The sequence below is a fragment of the Panulirus ornatus genome, chromosome 48 (genome assembly GCF_036320965.1).
Source record: "Panulirus ornatus isolate Po-2019 chromosome 48, ASM3632096v1, whole genome shotgun sequence".
Lineage (NCBI taxonomy): Eukaryota > Metazoa > Arthropoda > Malacostraca > Decapoda > Palinuridae > Panulirus > Panulirus ornatus.
In genome coordinates, this window is record NC_092271.1 from 24753397 (window position 1) to 24775401 (window position 22005).

Consider the following 22005-nt stretch of genomic DNA (forward strand, 5'->3'; position numbering starts at 1 on the left):
TGCTGGTACCGTGGCACCCCCACCCACACACACACACACACATACACACACACACACACACACACACACACACACATACACCGCCACAATTACGTCTTGTGTCTGTCACGTGATGGCCCGTACATCCTTGTGTCCCCCATGACCAGATCAACGTTCTTCATGAATTGACATATCTGAACACACACACACACACACACACACACACACACACACACACACACACACACATACAAAGACTCGATACCGTACAATTATGATCTGATCTTTTATACTTGACACCTTACAAAGATGACTTCTCCTATCCATCATTCGTTTACTTTCTATTTCCCTCCATCCCTTCCCTTTCCCATCTATATTCTCGTCATCCTCCTTCTCTGTCCTTGGCTAAGGGACGGGCGCGACTCCCCTCCTTAGACACAGAAGGACTCAGCGACCCTTCCCCCACCCTGGAACTTGTGACCCGCCCACCCTCCAAGGACCTTGTGACCTCCAAGAATCTCCTGACCTCCAGGAGGGACGCGAGCAAGGTCACGGTGACCTTGGTAACGGCAAGAGTGCTGACACACCACACACCCACCTCACCCCCTCGTCTGATGACCCCAGGTGGGTGCTGACACCCTGCTGACCCTACCACACGTGCTGGCGAGGTAGTGCTGACTCCTGGGAGGAGCTGACACTATGCTGACCCAACACATACGCTGATAATGCTGACTTAACCTTGCTAGTTATATACTTACTCTCGCTATCAGTAAAATGATCAAAATCAACTAAAAAAAGACTTAATTTGCAGTAGGATCAATCAACTCTACACGGAGGTACATCTAAAGCAACTCTACAGGTGAGTAATATAAATCAACTCTACATAGATAAATATTAATCCACTCAGCCAAGAGTAATACGGGTCCACCTCCACTGTTAACCATGTGGAGTACTTCTCTCTATGTCAATGTCAATTCATTGTGAGAGGAATGTGATTTTCGGATGCTTAAAATTTTTCCGGATGTTTCATGTTTTTTCCGGATATTTGATTGTTTTTCCCGGATAGTTGATGTTATGTTTTCGGATGTCTCATGTTTTTCCGGATAACTGATCTCCCCCTCCCCCGATACCTGACAGTTTTTTTACCTATTCGTGCCTTCTCTTAAATCAAAACGTAAATTTGTTACGAAATATGGATGAAGAGCGAGTTGTTCAACATCAGGACGGAAAGAAGGAAATGTTCAAAGAGGATAATGGATAGAACAAAGTGTTGCAGTTGCATCATCGTAAAACCGAGATCTGATACGATACAAAATACAAGAGGAAATAGACAGAATAACTGGGACATATTGAAAGAAATCGAAATTATACAGAGAGTAAAGGAAAGATGAATTATGAAACACGCAGGACGAAAAGAAAAATCTTTATACCACTGTATGGTAATGTCCACTTGTGTGTGGCGCTGCCCCACACCTGCCCACTGGGTGTGTGGGTTGCCCCACACCTGCCCAGAGTGTAGCGCTACCCCACACCTGCCTAGGGTGAGTGGGCTGCCCCACACTTGCCCAGGGGGTGTAGGCTAACCCATGCTCCGGCCCGACAGCATCGACTTGGGGCGGAGGTCATGAATATTTGACCTGTATTGACCAGCGATGCCGTAATGCCTTCACACCAACACTATTGTCCACACCTCACTTGTGGTCTGTCTTGATTGCTCCTCCGGTGAGGGGAAAGGCTATGCCTTTCCCCTCACGACATAGCCAGTGTCTCTCGTGCCATAGAATTTCTATATGTCTCCCACCACAGTGTATCACTATGTCTCCTACCACAGTATATTTCTAAGTCTTCTACCACAGTATATCACTATGTCTCCTACCACAGTATATTTCTATGTCTTCTACCACAGTATATCACTATGTCTCCTACCACAGTATATTTCTATGTCTTCTACCACAGTATATCACTAGGTCTCCTGCCACAGTATATTTCTATGTCTTCTACCACAGTATATCACTCTGTCTCTTACCACAGTATTTCAAAATGTCTCTCCTACCACAGAATATCAGTATCTTTCTTACCAGAGGACATCACTATACCTTAATGAAAGTATTCTAAAATGTCACCTACCACTTCATTCCAATATGTCACCTGCCACATTATGTCTTCCTCGTTTCATTCTAGACTACAGTAATTAGAAAGGAATTGTTCCTTTGATTTCATCCCCCAGGTCCTCACACTCCCTCCAACTCGCCTACACAAGTCCCCCCCTTCTCCCCGCTCCATTTTTTTCCCTCCTCCTTTTTCAAGTTCCGATTTCAATTTTACGGGGTCAAAGGTCAAACATGGCTTGCCCACAGGGAGGTGTTGGCTGCGCGGGCTTCGCAACCTGGATCAGGTAAAGATTATGCCGTACTGCTTTCAAACATATGTTTTGCATTGAAAGCTTATTTATATGAGTTAAATTTTCGCATAGATAGATAGATAGATAGATAGATAGATAAGACAGAAAGTACAATCCCATGTCAACTAAAAATGCAAGATATATTTGTGTAACACTTTTCTGATACATGTGTGACAGACGTGATCGATGATTGATTAGTGATACGTGAAGTGTAGCTGGGACTTGGGACGTCTAGCAACACACACACACACACACACACACACACACACACACACACACACACACACACACACACACACACGAGTGAACAAATGTTTATAAAGATACCTAATGGTAAAATATACCTATAGTATAAGATATTGTGCCCCACGAGTGTAGAACTCTCTCTCTCTCTCTCTCTCTCTCTCTCTCTCTCTCTCTCTCTCTCTCTCTCTCTCTCTCTCTCTTGCTGTACGAATGAACAATTACACACAGGAGCGTAAAAAGTCTGACGCAGACGACAGAATAATACAGCTGTACCCACTGTTACTGTACGCTATGTACTTGCCTCCACCTACCCCGTAGCCATGTACCCCTCACCCATACCATCATCGACTCTGTCTATATATACCTGGACAGATGAAGCCAGTCATACTACATTCATAAGAAACTAAAACAAACAAAGTTTACTTGACGAAAGAGGCGCTGTTCTCACCAGCAGAAAACCCTCGTACGTAATTCTACCGTGACACAAGAGATTAGATCTTATTCCAGTAAGAAGGCTATAGGGCCAGGCTCTGCGTAGAAGGAGAGAGATAGGGTTAGATCCTATTCCAGTAAGAAGGCGAGGCTGTGCGTAGGAGAGAGACAGGGTTAGATCCTATTCCAGTAAGAAGGCGAGGCTGTGCGTAGGAGAGAGACAGGACCTGGTGTATATCCCTTGCCCACGCTGCACGCACACAGTGTGCAAATACAGAATTTTGAGGATTCGCGGGATTTTACGCAACCCTTGGAGCACCACGGCGACAGCGCTGGGTGTATGACGGGCTTGACCTCTGCCCTGACCCCTGAGGTCAACCAGGCGTGCTTTAAAGGTCGTTTCCAAGGGTCGTACCGTCGTGCTCAAGGGTCGTAGCGAGTCGTGCTCAAGGGTCGTACCGTCGTGCTCAAAGGGTCGTACCGTCGTGCTCAAGGGTCATTCCGTCGTGCTCAAGGGTCCTACCGTCGTGCTCAAAGGTCGTACCCTCGTGCTCAAGGGTCATACCGTCGTGCTCAAGGGTCGTACCGTCGTGCTCGGGGGTGTTTAAGAAATATAGACCCAAACACAGTATACCGTAGGGCGAAATATACGAGTCTAATCTTACTGGGAAAAGGAAAAAGAAGGGGGACAAAAAAGGGAGGATTAATGGGAAATATTAAGAGGCAATTTAAACGGGAGTAATAATGCCCCAGCTTTAGCTCAGACACGAACCCTTTATTTCCTGTAGGAGAAACAAGAGCGCTCGTCCTGAAGCGAGGTAGAAAAAAAAAAAATATAGAGAAAAAAAATACATTTCATTCCCAGGACAGGAAGGAAGGGAAGGGGGGGGGGGGGTTAGAGGGAAGGGGAGGGAAGGGAAGGGAGGAAGGGGGGGACACACCACAGTCTTATATACACCGGAACAACACGAGCAAATTTGTCTGGAGGAGGAAGTGGGAAAGGAGTTTCCCAGGGGAAAGGAGGGAAAGGGAGTCTAGGATAATATAGCGAGCCCACTTGGCACTGGGCCTGGAAAGGCGAGGGCCAAGGGCGTGGCACTGGCACTTGAAGGAGGAGAGCGAGGCATACATAGGATGTGGCAACATGTGTGTCTCCCTGGCGACAAGCTCCAGGAGGGAGGGAGGGAGGGAGGGAGTGATGGTGGCGGGAAGGGGAGAGAGAGAGAGAGAGAGAGAGAGAGAGAGAGAGAGAGAGAGAGAGAGAGAGAGAGAGAGGCACTCTATCGACCTGTAGTGCAACCAACTATCTTTAAGGTAACCGACTATCTTTATGGTGACCGACTATCTTTATAGTGACCGACTATCTTTATGGAGACCATCTATCCTTAAGGTAAACTATCTTTAAGGTAATCAACTCTATGATAATCAGCTATCTTTTTGGTGACCAATTATCTTCAAGGCAACCAACACACTCTAAAGGGAGACAAACTATGGTGACCTTTGTCATATAAACTTGAAAACAAACACATGAAAGGGAATTATTATCTTTTTTTCCCTAGGAAATCTGGAAGAGACATTTGTATCTGGAAAAGATAAAAAGAAAAAAAGAAAAACCTTGGAGATGCTGTACACGTTTCGTACGAGGGAGAGACACATTAATAACTTGTTTGGTGGGTTTTACGACCTATGAGGAAGGTCATTAGGCCTGTAAACCTATTCAACATGTGATTGAAATCATCCCAAAACACCTATTCTGAAGAAAAGAATCGAAAAAATCGAAAAAATAGAAAAAGTATCATTCTGATATCATGATAAAGATAAATTATAATTAAGAATAAATAATGGAAAGAAAAGATTTTGTGGATATTATGTCACCGTGGAGGCAAACACCGCCCTAGTCGTACTACAATCTCATGTGTCTACAGACGAGACAAGAATACAATCCAGGTCCTACAAACAGTTAGGAAAAAGAGGAACAGAAACAGCAAACAAGACCTGGGATGATTAAACCAGTTGACATTTCCCCAACTTAGTGCCAGAGGAACAATGTTCAGCGTCCACCTTGTGAATAATGAGTGGAAGGGAAGCCTCGCCCCATTTCCCACCCCAAACAGAGGTACACATCCCAACACAGGTGAATAATGGAATGGGAAGACACAGACCTCTTGTCTGTCCAACACACGATGGCATTTCAGTAACAATGGTAATCTATGTCTCCTCTTCTTGGACAACAGACAGACATAGACACAGACAAACACACATGCACATACATAAGCATACACGTACATAATGTCTAGGTACGTAATTACAGGGGGAGATTATGGCACAGTGAACAGAGCATCAGCTGACTATACGTACTTATTCTGATGGTTGACTGTAAAACAGGTATTATTACGAGAACACGACAAACTGCCAGTGTGGCACAGACCCCCTGCACCACCTGCCCTAGAACCTCCGGGAGGAGTTCTACTTCCTCAGAAGACTCTTTGATTCCTCCTCTACCTCCTCCTCCTCCTCCTCCTCTTCTTCTTCTTTTTCTTCTTCTTCTTCTTCTTCTTCTTCTTCTTCTTCTCTCAACTCCGTAACCTCTATAACCCTTTATTTATGAGCAGGACGATACAGCACCCTTGAGCACGACGGTACGACCCGTCGTACTCAAGGATCGTGCCGTCGTGCATGCTCTAGGCTCGTGTCGTAGTGCTCCATGGTCAAAGCCGTCGTGCCAAATGGCCCAACCCATTCCAATTCGCAAGAGCAAAGTTAAAATCGATCTAGCCACAACGTTTCCCCCAATACATGTCAGTGTACCTAATTTTCCCAAAATACCTCATACCTCCGCCACCGCCGCCGCCTCGAATATCTTCCCGCCATCTTTACGCTCAGTGGAAGGTGTAAACACTCGTGATGCCATTTTCAATACGAACGAAATTCCGATTTGAAAATGGTAATGTGGTGTTACCCTCCCTCCGCAGGAGGCTGAACGTAATTTCCCAGAAGATGGGGGAAGATTTTAACGTGAGTCCTAAAGAAATAAATAAAGAGAGCAGCCGTTATAATTGGAATTTTCAAGCAAAACCAACGGAAGCAGCTCTTGTAAAAAAAAAAAGAAAAAAATGCTGTTTGTTTATTCGTATGAGCGGAGGAAGTGTCGTGATGTCAAACGTATCCTGGGAGTAAATTAAACGTCCAGATAATTGTACCACTGGATCCTGGGCGTGTGAAATACCGTGTCTACATGTCACACTACATTCCCGCGGTGTGTGAAATAGAACCGTAACACTGAATAGTCTTGTACCTTCAGTGTGTAACGCTGGTAACAGTAGGGTCTGTCTCTGGTGGATAACGCTGGCACAGGAGGAATATTGTGCGCTTGAATCTAGACTACGGTGTTGTGACGACGACTGGTGACGACCCTCCTCCCTCTGTGTGTGTGTGTGTGTGTGTGTGTGTGTGTGTGTGTGTGCCTAGCCAGCTGAAGATTCTGGGGGTCCTCCTCATCCACCTTAGAGATCCACCTGGCACCCCCTTCCCTCTTCCCTCCTTTATCAATCCCAACACTCCCCCACCCCCACAAGGGAATAATTCCCCCTCCCATTCATCCCTGGGGGTTCGGGGAGAGGAGGAAGGGGAGGTGGGTGTGGTGTGTGTGTGTAAGGAGATGCTGGAAGGTGGAATATCTTTCTTAGGTTATCTCCACGTTTGTCTGAGCACATTGGACGGTAAGGTTGTAATGAGCTTCTGATATGATTCATCTTCATCAGATAAACACCGAGTCAAGACACACAGAGAGAAAAATCTCCGTGATCAAACATATGCCCCCCAAAAGAGGATAAATTCCAAATTATAATCATTAATCACATATCGGCGTCCGGGCTTCGAGGCGGCCTAGTGACAGACATATAATTAATCACGGTTTGAACACGCCGGCGTCGTCAAGATAAATAATAGAAAAGAGAGAGAGAGAGAGAGAGAGAGAGAGAGAGAGAGAGAGAGAGAGAGAGAGAGAGAGAGAGAGAGAGAGAGAGAGAGAGGTCAGTAATTACCCTGCATAATCATTTCTTTTTACTCTCCAATGTTAATGATATTCCCGAAGGTTGGCTGCAGAGGGCGGGCGTGGGGAAAGCGTTCATCAGCCGGGATAGCGGGGATCTGTATAGCAACAGAGCAGTGGAACGATGAGGTTTGAATGATTAATCTCGTCCGGAGACACATACACCTTCGGTACCCCAGGGGGGAAATGGGGGAGGCCAGGCTTAATTTCCTGGGGAGTGAGGGAGGGAATGGGAGGGAGGAGATGGGAGGGAATGGGAGGGAGGGACCTTGTCTTAAAGTGATGGAGGTGTGAGTGTAGGGAAGGGTAAGGCAGTGGTGGAGGGAATAAAATCGACCTCAGGAAAGTGGAAAAAAAAGATGTTTCGAAACAAGGTCAGTGATGGTTCGAGGGTTCACCCAGTGGTTCGAGAGTCATCTGTGGTTTGAAAAAGAAGGTCATCCATGATTCGAAGGTCATCAAGTAACAATGCATCACATTCACACAAAGACACATTAGCCCCAAGGTGGGGATGAACACTTGGGGTTGAAAGTGGGCCGACTACCGTGCCTTGGATTCGAACCCATGAAGGTCCGTTGAGAGAGAGAGAGAGAGAGAGAGAGAGAGAGAGAGAGAGAGAGAGAGAGAGAGAGAGAGAGAGAGAGAGAGAGAGAGAGCAGACACAAAAGAGACAAATTTGGCACACATGATGACTCACATGGCAACACTGTGGGGAATCGTTAGATTTATCAAGAATAAAACACACCGCCAGAAACACCTCCATTCTTCATATATATATATATATATATATATATATATATATATATATATATATATATATATATATATATATATATATATATATATATATGACAGTGAGTGTTTCTGGCACTCACAAGCATTTGCCTGCGAATATATATATATATATATATATATACACCCGACAGACGTACAAATCTTCTAAGACGCGTCTCCCAGAAAAAGGTTAAAAATGGAACAGATCAGGTTAAGACAGAGCGATCACCGGCTTCACCACCACCGACAATGGGGCTGGTGGCGCCACAGGGCACGTCAGAGCGGCCTCGGACACTCCTTTGGTCTTTTCCCTTCACGAGCGAAAGAGGAAAATCTCGCTGGCTTGTTACGAGGTGGGTTCAGAATGAAGAACACCTCGAGGACAGTGCAGTGGTGGTGGTGGGTCACGGCACCACAAAAATATATACATAAGACGCTTTATTTCCCCCCTCAACGGGTCACCAACGACACACAGTAGCACCTGTGATCAAAAAGACTTTCCTCATTGGGATGATACAGTGATACAACAACATTCGCTTCAGGAATGAATACAAGCTATGTATTCGTTCACCCTACAGTACGTAATACACCTAAGTCAGAGATTTCTTATCTGTGGAAACTGAACTCTTTTGTTTTCTTTATTCTCAAAAATTCTTTGCCTTTCGTCTAAGTTTCTGTCAGAAATGAGACACACTCACCACCTCGATCTAAACGAGACAGCACATCTGGTTCACTGAGGATCGAAACATCCTGTGTTATCATTAAGTTTCGTCGTCAAAGGTTACTCAGAATACGACATACTGCTTCAAACGAGAGAGTCTTTGCATGCTTCACTGGCGACTAATACTACTGCTTGTGCTTCATCAAACCTTCGTCAAAGGTCCAGGAAAGATGAAACGCTGGTTCGTTTCAAGCGAGACGGCCTCTGCTTGCTTCACCAGCAGCTAATGCTTCTCCTGCTTTATTAAACCTTCGTCACAGGTTCTGGGAAGATGAAATACTGGTTCAAACGAGGCCGCCTCCCTTTGCCACACAGACAAGGAGTTCTCTCGAAAATCACTTCTTCTTTGATCCTCAACAAATATGTTTTTTGTGTTTGACAAACTCATCGACAGATCTGGTCGGAAGGAGGGGCAGCTTGCTCTCTCTTTCTTTCTATCTCTCTCTCTCTCTCTCTCTCTCTCTCTCTCTCTCTCTCTCTCTCTCTCTCTCTCTCTCTCTCTCTCTCTCTATCTGACATATTCATTTATAAATACACTTACACGATTACTAAGAAAATCTCTAAGTTTATCCCAGATGAGACATGCAAGCAAGAGGTTGCGAGACCACTTATACCTGAGGGACACATGGAGACAGGCAAGAAAGAGCGAAAATTTTCATGACCTCACCAGGACACACACACACACACACACACACACACACACACACACACACACACACACACACGTATCAACACAGATCCAATATCTGTCGTAAATATTTTTCAAAGATACATATGACACACAAAACACACATAAACACATAAACAACAAACATGATGAAGATCCTCAAGCCGCCTAGGGAGGCACTACCCTCCTGACCTGGGGTTGTTAAGGTGATGGTCGGAACTACATCACACCCTCCAGCTCACGACTGATCGTCTCATTTTCCCTCTCATTAAACTCAAGCAACTGGACGACACATGATATCTACTCCCTACTAAGTTCTCACATCTATCTTTGTTCTTCTTTCGTTAACATTGGTCTTCAAGAATTTCTTAGTTTCGTTTTCCTTTCACATCACCAGGGCACGGGGCGTCACACTATATACCCCCCTCTCCCCGTCACAGTGTTCACAGCCCTCACCATACAACCGTCACGAGTTACGCTGGCGTCACTACATTTTAGTCAGAGAGGACACGGGCGTCAGCACACCCGTCACTGGGTACGCGGGCGTCACACATCCGTCACTGGGTACGTGGGCGTCACACATCAAAAGCACACGGTACGTATCAACAATCTAGATCAATTTTCGCTCGTGTCACTATTGTCACTCCGGGAATGTGTCACTAAGGCGAGTGATGTGGCCAGGATCATATTATCATTTCTTAATCATTTGTGGCCATAGACACGTGCTGTGGCCAACTGGATCAGTCCATGGTATGAGACAAGACACAACACACCATCACTGGTTTCCCATGGTCTTCCGAGCGTCTGTCAGTCAGTCTGCAAAAAACTGTCGGCTCTTTATCTGAAAAGCTACGACACCCGGGAGCTTACGTGGGGCTACACCTACGTCATGTAGCAGCATTCAAGGACGGGAGGGAGGGAGGGAGGGAGGGAGTGATTAGCCTTGGCGAACGGAGGTGAAAGAATGTCACAAGGCACAAAAAAAACCGTAGTAAATACACTGATGGCCGCCCTTGAGGTCTCCAACATAACAGGTTCTTCTAATCATCATCTGGATGGTCTTAAGTCATACTGCCTTATACATACATGATACATACATACGTACATAAATACATGTATACGTCCGTAAAATACATACACACCTACCTTTATGCAGTCGATGATTGGAGAACAATCCAAACACTCTCCCCTTCTCTCCCAATGACGTTCGTGGATTATCTCGCTATATCCTGCCTTTACACACACACGGTAATGCCACAATAGCAATTGTAATGCTCTTCGTGTACACGTCCTCTGTAACATCCGCCATGTACACAAGAGGTGCGTACAGCAGGTTCACACTTCGTCTGTGACACTCACTGTTCTGCACACCTCCTCCATGTTTGTCAACTTGTGCAAGTACTGTAATACCGAACACTGGTGGTCTGGTTACTCGTGCTCAGCGGCTGAGGAAACCACTTCCTGGCGCACACAACTCGTAGTCAGCGGCTGAGGAAACCTCTTCCTGGCGCACACAACTCGTAGTCAGCGGCTGAGGAAACCTCTTCCTGGCGCACACAACTCGTAGTCAGCGGCTGAGGAAACCTCTTCCTGGCGCACACAACTCGTAGTCAGCGGCTGAGGAAACCACTTCCTGGCGCACACAACTCGAAGTCAGCGGCTGAGGAAACCTCTTCCTGGCGCACACAACTTTTCAACAGAACACCGCTTCAGTAACTGACCATCGCTGCCCATCCACGACTGTGAAATGTACAAGATGTACTCTACAAGGTGTTTACCTCACGACCACCGCCACACACAAAGGCAACACCAGTCATTTCCCAACAGAGTCACCTTCCACTACGTAAAACAATTTCGTTTTCACGACTTCTTGAAAGAGGTTGACAGTATCATCACACACACTTCACGTATAACTTGTCTCTTCTCTATCAAACTGTCATCTTGTTTTCTCTATATATATATATATATTGCTCTTCAAATTACCATCACTGATTTGATTGATAATTTCACACTCCTGCTTCCGAAAGTGAATGTATTTCTATGAGAAGAATGACTGTTCAATCACTTATTACTTTTAAACAACATTTTTTTTTTTTTTATCATGGAAAGCGTTTCTAAAAGAAAATACAGAACAGTGAATTTACATGTCATTTTCTGTTCACTCCGGGAACTCAGTAATGCACGGAACTCAGTAATGCAGGTAACTCAGTGGTGCAGGTAACTCAGTGGTGCAGGTAACTCAGGCACTCCCTATAGCTGGCCTGGAGTGGCACTGATGCCTAACGAACTACTATGTATCCACCTTCACCAGCGTTGGCACCGACCCTCCCCACACACTGCCATGTGCTAACCAACACTACCACACACACACACACACACACACACACACACACACACACACACACACACACAGCAGCCAAGACTGCCAACACCAACCCTCAGCAGGTGCCAAGTAAACATTAATCATACCTTATCTTAGTGCACGTTCCACTAGACTCCTTCTATACAACCCATTGTTGTAACTCATTCTACCACACACGTGGACGTATTAAGTTATGAGAAGGTCACTTAATGTATACTTTCCCCATCTTACTTTTACACTTATGTAATCACTTCGCATTACTTCTACACTTCAGTAATATAATCACTTCGCATTACTTTTACACTTCAGTAATGATTATATAATCACTTTGCATCATCCCTATATCGTGATTTTCAAGAGATATACAGAGAGAGAGAGAGAGAGAGAGAGAGAGAGAGAGAGAGAGAGAGAGAGAGAGAGAGAGAGAGAGAGCAAGCAGTTTGCTATACGTCTCGATAAGCCACGCATGTTTGAGGAGCGAGCCATATGCTTGCGTTGCAACCACTACAGAGGTGCATGCCTAGCGCATGCCTGGTAAATCAACTCCTTCGAGTCGACTCTCTCTCTCTCTCTCTCTCTCTCTCTCTCTCTCTCTCTCTCTCTCTCTCTCTCTGAGGCGCCGCGAGAATCGGTAGCGTCATACACCCACCACCCTCCTACCTCTCGCACGCCAAACTCGCCCTAACTGCATGACTGACGCGGTGTGACAGGTGGTCTGGCTGCTGCTTGGCCCTCCTCACCCCTCACACACACACACCCTCCCTCCTCTCTATTACATAAAAGTCCCGTACGATGCCCGGCACTCGCACACGGACCCTGGCGGCCGAAGGGGGAGGAGGAGGAGGAGGAGGTGTTGGCATACATTCTCACGAGACAGGCAACCAAGAAGACGGACCACAACAGACCATGGCTCCGACATAGCCACATGGGAGAGACGGACCATCGTGACCACGAGTCGCCTTCCACCACACATCACAGACAACAGGGAACCACAGCAACCACACCTTCAACCTTGTGACCACCATAGTTTCCTCTCTCTCTCTCTCTCTCTCTCTCTCTCTCTCTCTCTCTCTCTCTCTCTCTCTCTCTCTCCAAGTGACTTTCAGTGAAGCGTCGGTCATAAGACAAAGGAGCCACAAATATCAAGAAACACGTCGTAATCCCTCGTGCTCCATTATTATGGCTGGTGTAAAGTGTGTGGGTGAGTGTGTGTGTGTGGGGGGAGGGGAGGGTGTGTAAGTGCGTGATGATTGTGTGCGGTACAGTTGATGTAAGGGTGTTCAGTGCGTGCGTGTGGCAGTAAGTGTGTTGAGTGCGTGTGGGGGGAGGTGGAAAGGGGGACATAAGTGTGTGTGTGTGTGTGTGTGTGTGTGTGTGTGTGTGTGTGTGTGTGTGTGTGTGTGTGTGTGTGTGTGTGTGTGTTGAGTAGTGTATGTGGGTGCTGGGCAGGAGATCCCTCACTAACACCCTCCAGACTCAGTCAGTGTACTTCCTGATTTATGGCCAACAGTGTGTGTGTGTGTGTGTGTGTGTGTGTGTGTGTGTGTGTGTGTGTGTGTAGACAGCGGTGGTAGAGGTGTAGATGATGTCGACGTACCTCGAGGATTGCTACCTCCCATACAAGATGACGCCAAATATATATAACGAGAAAGACGATCTATCATCAACACCAAAACGATCTCTCCTCAAAGCGCTGAAAGAGAGGGGCGTCAGTGGAAACATAACACCAAAGTGAAGAGAGAGAGAAAAGTATCCAATACTTTTCCTGAATCACACGAATGCGATTTACGTCTGAGAAATGGTGTCTCACCAGGGAGCAGGGGTTGTGGGTAACAATGTTGGAGCCAAGACGAGACGAAGGTTCAATGACTGATGAACGAGAACGGTTGCTCCTGTCTCGGCATCAACGAGATGGAATACGAGAGATTATTTTTATCTGTAACTCGGGGTTGGGGTCTCTAACACTGCCATAACACTGGTGAGATGCGACTATAGACGCCGGAGAGACTGGCATCTCTCGACCAACATAGGGGAGATATACTACCAAAACACCACCACGCGAGACATGAACACACACACACACACACACACACACACACACACACACACACACACATGCGAGAGATAAGACGCTAATCACCACACTAACACACACACACGAGAGAGACAGCACCATAAGATAGACGAGACTTGATCCCCCTACGAGAGATAACACCACACGAAAGAGACCACGCCTCTCCTAACTCCCACACGAAAGACACTATCGCACCACAGTACGAGGCGAGAGACAGTACTAACACCAAGGGGGGAGAGAGAGAGAGAGAGAGACACTCCCACCACAGCACCACACGGGAGAGACACTACCACCACGCCCCCATGCGAGGCACCAGAGACGAACCATTCTGGCCTAATTTGAGAGCCAGTTGGACTGCGGCTTCCACGTTCAGTATGCCAACCCCTCGCTGCCAAAACATCATGCGGACCCTTTTATTATCATTCAGCCTTACAACCCCCTAAATACTGCATGACCTAAACCACACGGCCCTCTAACACTCCACTAACTCATAACCAACATCTAACATCATCTAACGTCCATCTAACACTTCTAGAAAATTAGATAATAAACTCTAGTCAATAAAGCGGACTCTTGCTTTGAATAGAGGCACAGATGCGAATGCTACTATGGTTGACTCTCCAGTCCCCTGCCATTCGGATTTGGACCCTAAGGACGGTCGTAACTTGTAGTGTGTTTCTCCGTTAATTCTCTGGATTGGTGGGTTGGTCACTGTAAAGTGAGAGTGACGTGGGGTAGCGTAGTATGTAGTGTGAGCGAGGGACAGAAGCGTACTATGATGAGGAGATACTCCGAGTGTGTAGTGTGAGTGACACGCCAGCTGCAGTGTGAGTAGAATGCACTGGGAGTATGGAGTGTGAGTAGGACCCATCCTGAACATAGTGTGAGAAAGCACTTCCAGTGTGTTGTGTCGGGGGAAGTGTGAGTGGAGAAAAACATTCAAAGTGTAAAGTGTGAGGCAGATGTGACACCCCACATCCACACCCCCCCCCCGTGTACACACACACACACACACACACACACACACACACACACAGACATACACACACACACACCTCAGCCCCGACATACACCGACGGGTAGATACACTCTCACACCCAACACACACACACACACACACACACACACACACACACACACACACACACACACGTGGGTGTATTCTGAACCAGTACGCCAGAGCGTTCATCCCAGCAATTTCCATTAAGAATGGAACCTACGCTGAGACCTTCCCCACCATCAATCCTTGGGTATAGATAGATGAAATCTATCGTGTTGTGTCCACAATACAATAGACCATAGATCTGCATGATGACGTCGAGATAAATACACCGAGGAATATGTCATGAAATCACTATGGACAGATACAGCAAGACTCATGATGGCAACAAGATCTCTCTCTCTCTCTCTCTCTCTCTCTCTCTCTCTCTCTCTCTCTCTCTCTCTCTCTCTCTCTCTCTCTCTCTCTCTCTCGCCTCAGGGTACAGTGAGTGGATCAACTATGTGTCTTGGCCACGACCCAAAGCCTGGATGAGAAGAGTCAGTCTCTCATATAACCCGGTGCAGGTGATTAATGATTTCAACTTCTTAATGGGGCACAATTCTCTCTCTCTCTCTCTCTCTCTCTCTCTCTCTCTCTCTCTCTCTCTCTCTCTCTCTCTCTCTCTCTCTCTCTCTGTGCGTGCGTGTGTGTGTGTGTGTGAGTGTGAGTGTGTGTGTGGAAAGGTACCAAGAATTATGACGAACACGCTCAAGACTCACTGACACACACACACACACACACACACACACACACACACACACACACACACACACACACACTAATCTAACACTTTTCACAACTCAACACGACTTATAAACGACCTTCCCAGAACGTGAGGCCGGCCGTTCGTGGAGCTCCTCTCTCGCTCCTGGAACGTGTGTGGCCGTTCATCCGGGAGGGACCACGCAATTAACTTCTTTAAAACGGGCGGTGTTCGTAATGAACGTAATTAGCGTCACTCCGTAAATCACACACACACACACACACACACACACACACACACACACACACACACACACACACACGGCAGCCAGCGTCTCTAGAAAAGGTGATGACGTCAATCTGTTTTTCCCCATCACCACCTGCACTGAAGGGTTGGCCCCATCAACCCCTCCTCCCCCACTTTCCGTGTTCCCATTAGAGACATTAGAGACTTCCTTAAACCCCCGCCTTGAGCACGACGGTACGACCCTTGAGCACGACGGTACGACCCTTGAGCACGACGGTACGACCCTTGAGCACGACGGTACGATCCTTGAGCACGACGGTACGATCCTTGAGCACGACGGTACGACCCTTGAGCACGACGGTACGACCCTTGAGCACGACGATGCGACCCTTGAGCACGACAGTACAACCCTTGAGCACGACGGTACGACCCCTGAGCACGACGGTACGACCCTTAAGCACGACGGTGCGACCCTGAGCACGACGGCCTCGTCTCAGACCTGAACATTAAACAATGGAGGAGGTCAAAGGTCAAACCATCGTACCCAAAGGTCGTACCGTTGTGCTCGAGGGTCGTACCGCCGTGCTACAGAGTCGTACCGTCGTGCCCAAGGGTCGTACCGTCGTGTCGTATCCAAAGTGTCACATAATCATTCTCTCCTTCGACTTTCACTTTTATCAATTACTCATCACGATGCCGTCTCGTGTGCATATTATGATCCAGCTGTGAGGTAGTGGGGACGGTGGGAGAAAAACAAGTGATTCATCAAGATGAAACGCAAGGGAGGGACCCACACAGCAAGGGAGGGACCCACACAGCAAGGGAGGGACCCACACAGCAAGGGAGGGACCCACACAGCAAGGGAGGGACCCACACAGCAAGGGAGGGACCCACACAGCAAGGGAGGGACCCACACAGCAAGGGAGGGACCCACACAGCAAGGGAGGGACCCACACAGCAAGGGAGGGACCCACACAGCAAGGGAGGGACCCACACAGCAAGGGAGGGACCCACACAGCAAGGGAGGGACCCACACAGCAAGGGAGGGACCCACACAGCAAGGAAGGGACCCACACAGCAAGGGAGGGACCCACACAGCAAGGGAGGGACCCACACAGCAAGGGAGGGACCCACACAGCAAGGGAGGGACCCACACAGCAAGGGAGGGACCCACACAGCAAGGGAGGGACGCACACAGCAAGGGAGGGACCCACACAGCAAGGGAGGGACCCACACAGACGTGTGTGCACGATGGGTCTGCTGTATGTCAGGCTATTTATTGTGGCGGAGACCAGAGAAGGGGGAAAGGAGGGGAGGGGAAGGAGGAGGGAGTGGAGGGGAGAGAGGGGAGGGTGGGAGGGGAAGGAGGAGGGAGTGGAGGGGAGAGAGGGTGGAGGGTGAGGGAGGAAGGGGAAAAAAGTGAAGGCAGGAAGCGACGAGAGAGAGAGAGAGAGAGAGAGAGAGAGAGAGAGAGAGAGAGAGAGAGAGAGAGAGAGAGAGATAAGAGAGAGAGAGAGATAAGGTTTTAAGATGGATGGGTAAACGAAGGAAGGGAAGACGGAGATGAGGAACTGTGTGGAACAGATGGAAGGATGGAGGAAGGGAGGGAAGGGAGAACGAGGGAGAGGAAGGAGGGAGAGGGAGCGGGACGGAGGAAGAAGTAAGGAGAGAGAAGGGGAAGAGGAAAATGGGGGGAGGAAAAGATGGAAAAGTCAGGTAAAGCGTTGGTGGAAGGTTACCATCACTCACCAGAAGCATGAGGGAAGCTCCAGGACTTCCTCACTAATGAGTACAGCACACCCGTCCTCATGACACACACACACACACACACACACACACACACACGTGCGTCAGAGCAAACAAAGACTTTAACATGTCATACCACCTTGCCATCTTCCCACCAGCTCCCGCTTTATCAATAATTTATCAACCTTCCATCACCAAGGGTTTGGAATGAACCAGACTCGTCCTAAACAAAAAAAAGAAAGAGAGAAAAAAAAATTTGAGATTGGTCTTGTTCAGCGATGAACAGGGTTTAACAAGACGTTTGAACTCACTGAACACGAAGGCTGGCACTTAGCTCAACACGCCAAACCAGAAGAGAACTTGGCGTATTTCAACCTCCTGGGGCTTCCTCCACCTTCAGGAGACGATCTAGGCCTCCTCGGATATACCCGTCCTTCACCTCCTCACAACTGTCGATCTACGAGTCCTGAGGAAGATGGTGGTTGAGTAGAGAGATAGAGAGATAGAGAGTTAGAGAGATTGAGAGATAGAGAGCGGTATGGGTGTCTATTACCTACGTGGATGGTCACCCCTTTCTATCCATTGTGATGGATGATGCGGCCGCTCCCTCGACGACCCACATCTCTCTCTCTCTCTCTCTCTCTCTCTCTCTCTCTCTCTCTCTCTCTCTCTCTCTCTCTCTCTCTACGTCAGGAGGAGGAGGAGGAGGAGGCGCTACTCCTCCTCTGCGACTGGTCCTGCCAGCAAGTGTCCTCCTCGCTGGAAGTGCGACGCGTAAAACACACCTCAAAACCTTGAGCGCTGCTTTGATGTAATGGTCGGACACAAGTGCCACACTTAAGGTCCTGCTTGAGGCCAGGTGTAGCACTAGGGTAGAGCTACTCCCTCCCCCGAACACCTCCACCTCTCTCTCTCTCTCTCTCTCTCTCTCTCTCTCTCTCTCTCTCTCTCTCTCTCTCTCTCTCTCTCTCTCTCCTCCCACCACCACCAAAGACTCGGAGGATAATGACATAATTAGCCACTCTACATCAAAAGCATACGAGGATCGTGAACCCAATGGTGGGAAAAAGTGACCTTACATCAAGAATGACAAGGATTGGTCTGTACATGAGGAAAAGCCGGTAAGACCTCGTCCTTGATATATATATATATATATATATATATATATATATATATATATATATATATCATGGGGACTATCTGGGGGACAGTAGAAGATGTGGGGTCTGTCTAAGGGACAACAGGATACTTGGGAACTGTCTGGGGGACAGCAGGAGATGTGGGGACCATCTGGGGGACAGCAGGAGATGTGGGGACCATCTGGGGGACAGCAGGAGATGTGGGGACCATCTGTGGGACAGCAGGAGATGTGGGGACCATCTGGGGGACAGCAGGAGATGTGGGGACCATCTGTGGGACAGCAGGAGATGTGGGGACCATCTGGGGGACAGCAGGAGATGTGGGGGTATGTCTAAGGGACAAGCAGGAGACTTGGGACTATGTGGGGGACAGCAGACGTTGAGGGTTTAGTAGCGTTACCAGTAAAACAAAAAAGTGTCATGAACACATCATGAGAAACCCATGTTTATCCCACGAACCAGAGGAAATGCTCGAGTATCATACGAAAGAGAAATATACAATCATACATCACAGAGTCTAATATTCCTAATACGAAGTATAATAAAGATATTGTCAACGTCTACGAGAAGACACTTCCAAGAGAAACAAACAGCAAAGCACAAATTCAAACACATATCCATCATCCAAAGTAGGAAACCGGATGACAAAAAAAAAATACAAAATAAAAAACAGCGAAAAAAACGTTAAATATCCACCTCCAACATTACCACACACTCACCAACCATCGTTTGTTGTTCTGCTTCCTAAAAGAGTGGAATATTCATCCACTGCACACAAGGGCAGAGCCGATAGACTCTCCAGTGTGGTGTATAATGAATGAAGAGCAAACACTGCCTTCCTCCCAGTGGCAGGAAGGAGGAGGGAGTTGTGTGTGTGTGTGTGTGAGTGGGAGGGGGAGAATCAAACAACAAACAAATCTCTGAGGGTCAGGTCAAATGATGGTCAGGCTAGCAGATATCAAGGGTCGTACCGTCGTGTTCAGGGTCGTACCATCGTGTTCAGGGTCATACCGTCGTGTTCAGGGTCGTACCATCGTGCTCAGGGTCGTACTGTCGTGTTCAGGGTCGTACCATCGTGCTCAAGAGGATAAGATCACACACACACACACACACACACACACACACACACACATATATATATATATATATATATATATATATATATATATATATATATATACCGATGCAGCAGAAAAAAAAATTATATCTGGCCTAAAAATAATACTCAGTAATTTTTTTCCTAGTCTGCACATAACAAGGTTTCCCCTCTGGCCAACACAACATCAGGATATATACTTTTTAAAAGCCCACTTTTGTTGGAGCTGTTAGTGGGGGAAACACCCCCCCCCCCACCATATGTGTATGTGTGTGTGTGGTATTGGTGGCAGAGGAAGATCTACTGTAATAATGGTCTACCATAACCATGGTCTGTTATAATCATGGTCTGTTATATCCATGGTCTGTTATAACTATGGTCTGTTATAACCATGGTCTGTTATGACCATGGTCTGCTATATCCATAGTCTGTTATAACCATGGTCTGTTATAACTATGATCTGTTACAATCATGGTCTGTTATATCCATGGTCTGTTATATCCATGGTCTGTTATAACCATGGTCTGTTACAACCATGGTCTCCCTAAACCATGGTTTACCATTACCATGGTCTGCCATGGGACACTAACCCAACCACACTAACCCAACCAACATCTTCCATGGGGTTACACAGAGATCTGCATTTAAGGTCTCTTAAAATAAGAAAATAAAAAACAAACCAAAAGAAACACTGAAAATAAAGTTTCAGCGATGAACTCTGATTTTCACAAAGTCTCTACGAATCAAAATTATATATATACACGTTCAGCAATCCTGTGGTAATTTGGACCTCATATTCCCTGAGTCCATTTTGAGCCCTGTATATGTACAGTGACGTACATAATCAGTATGACGAGAGTACACTTGTACAAGACGCGAACAGTACAAGAATTCGAGGTATTTTACGTGATTCATGAAACTGTTATTGTCCTGGACGTGTTGTGGATGCAATTATACTTTAAGAAAAATTGTGTCAATGAACATACAAGCACATGGGCTTTAAAAGCATACAATTACCAGCACATATGAGATGCAGCAGCTTGTAATTAATGGTCACACGTGATAAAGGAGCTTGTAATTACCGGCCGCACGTGATTAAGCAGCTTGTAATTACTGGCCACACAGGAAATGCAGCGGCTTGTAATTACTGGCCACACAGGAGAGGTAATCAAATTTCCTGCGTGCAACACACTAACGAGGAACTAAGGACAATTACCTTGGTCGATGTGGCAGGCATCGCCGGCAACCGGCTCCTGAAGGTGGCGGTGACGGTGGGGAAGCGGGCGGAGGAGGAGAAGGACAAGAAAGATGAGGGGAAGAATGAGTGGGAGGGAGGGAGGGAATGTGTAAGATGAAGGAAAATGAGAGGTGAAGGAAGGAGATAAGGTGGAAAGTGATAGGGGGAGATAGGAGAGATGCGGGAACGGAGAAATAGGATGTTAAGGAGACGAAGAGAAAGATGATAATGATAAAGAGGTAGGCGGAACTAGAGGAAAGACTGAGGGAAAGTAAGAACAGACAGAGAAAATAGGAGGAAAAGACAAGAGGGAGGTTAGCTCCCTGATGATTCAGACATTGGCACCTGTTTAGCACGACGGTACGACCCTTGAGCACGACGGTACGACCCTTGAGCACGACGGTACGACCCTTGAGCACCACGGTGCGACCCTTGGGCGTGATGTCCTCGTCTATGGCCCGAACGATATGCGTCCAGGATGAAGGACCGGGACATCCCCATATCCAAGGGTCGTACCGTCGCCCTCAGGGGTCACACCGTCGCCCTCAAAGGCCACACCGTCGTCCAGAAGAGTCGTGCGACAGGACTGAGACGGTGAGGTGGTTGAGAGGAAGTGGGGGATGGAGGAGGGAGGAAGAAAGGGGCGCCTCTACTGACTGACACTTTACCTGTAAATGAAAAAGAAAAAAATGTCCCATTTACCCTCCAGTACACCAGACACGTACATGGCTAGTCAGGCCCTTAATATAGCACATGAATGAACATGACACACATAATCTATCAAACCAGAACACTTGGCAGGCAGCCCTCACCACTGCAGAACATGACTCACTCCTGAGTATACATGTGCACACACATACATCACTCTCGTGTATGATTCACACGGATTACGGCCTGTAAAAGAATTTTTTCTCAAATGGAAATAAAACAATTGTATCATCACAACCACATTTCCACTTCCCTGTCACATGCAGACATTGTGGTTATGATACCAAAGCAATGTTATAATTAACATATCAATTTCCAGACTAGTTGTCATCTGTATCACAAACTGCATCTGTTATGCCCACGAGACTTAAGCTAGACTGA

General features: G+C 47.2%; 1 protein-coding gene across 5 annotated transcripts in view; it reads right to left on the reverse strand.

The window, feature by feature from the left end:
- LOC139763863 (uncharacterized) overlaps nt 1-22005 on the reverse strand; it is a 240410-nt gene that overhangs the window by 105846 nt on the left and 112559 nt on the right. For 2 of the 5 annotated variants that reach the window (XR_011716278.1, XR_011716281.1), the window contains exon 1: nt 10418-11584. The exons of the other annotated variants lie outside the window; for them this stretch is intronic. The gene's annotated coding sequence lies outside the window, so the exon portion shown is untranslated. Of the gene's footprint in view, nt 1-10417; nt 11585-22005 lie in introns of those variants that run through there. 5 annotated transcript variants of the gene reach the window in all.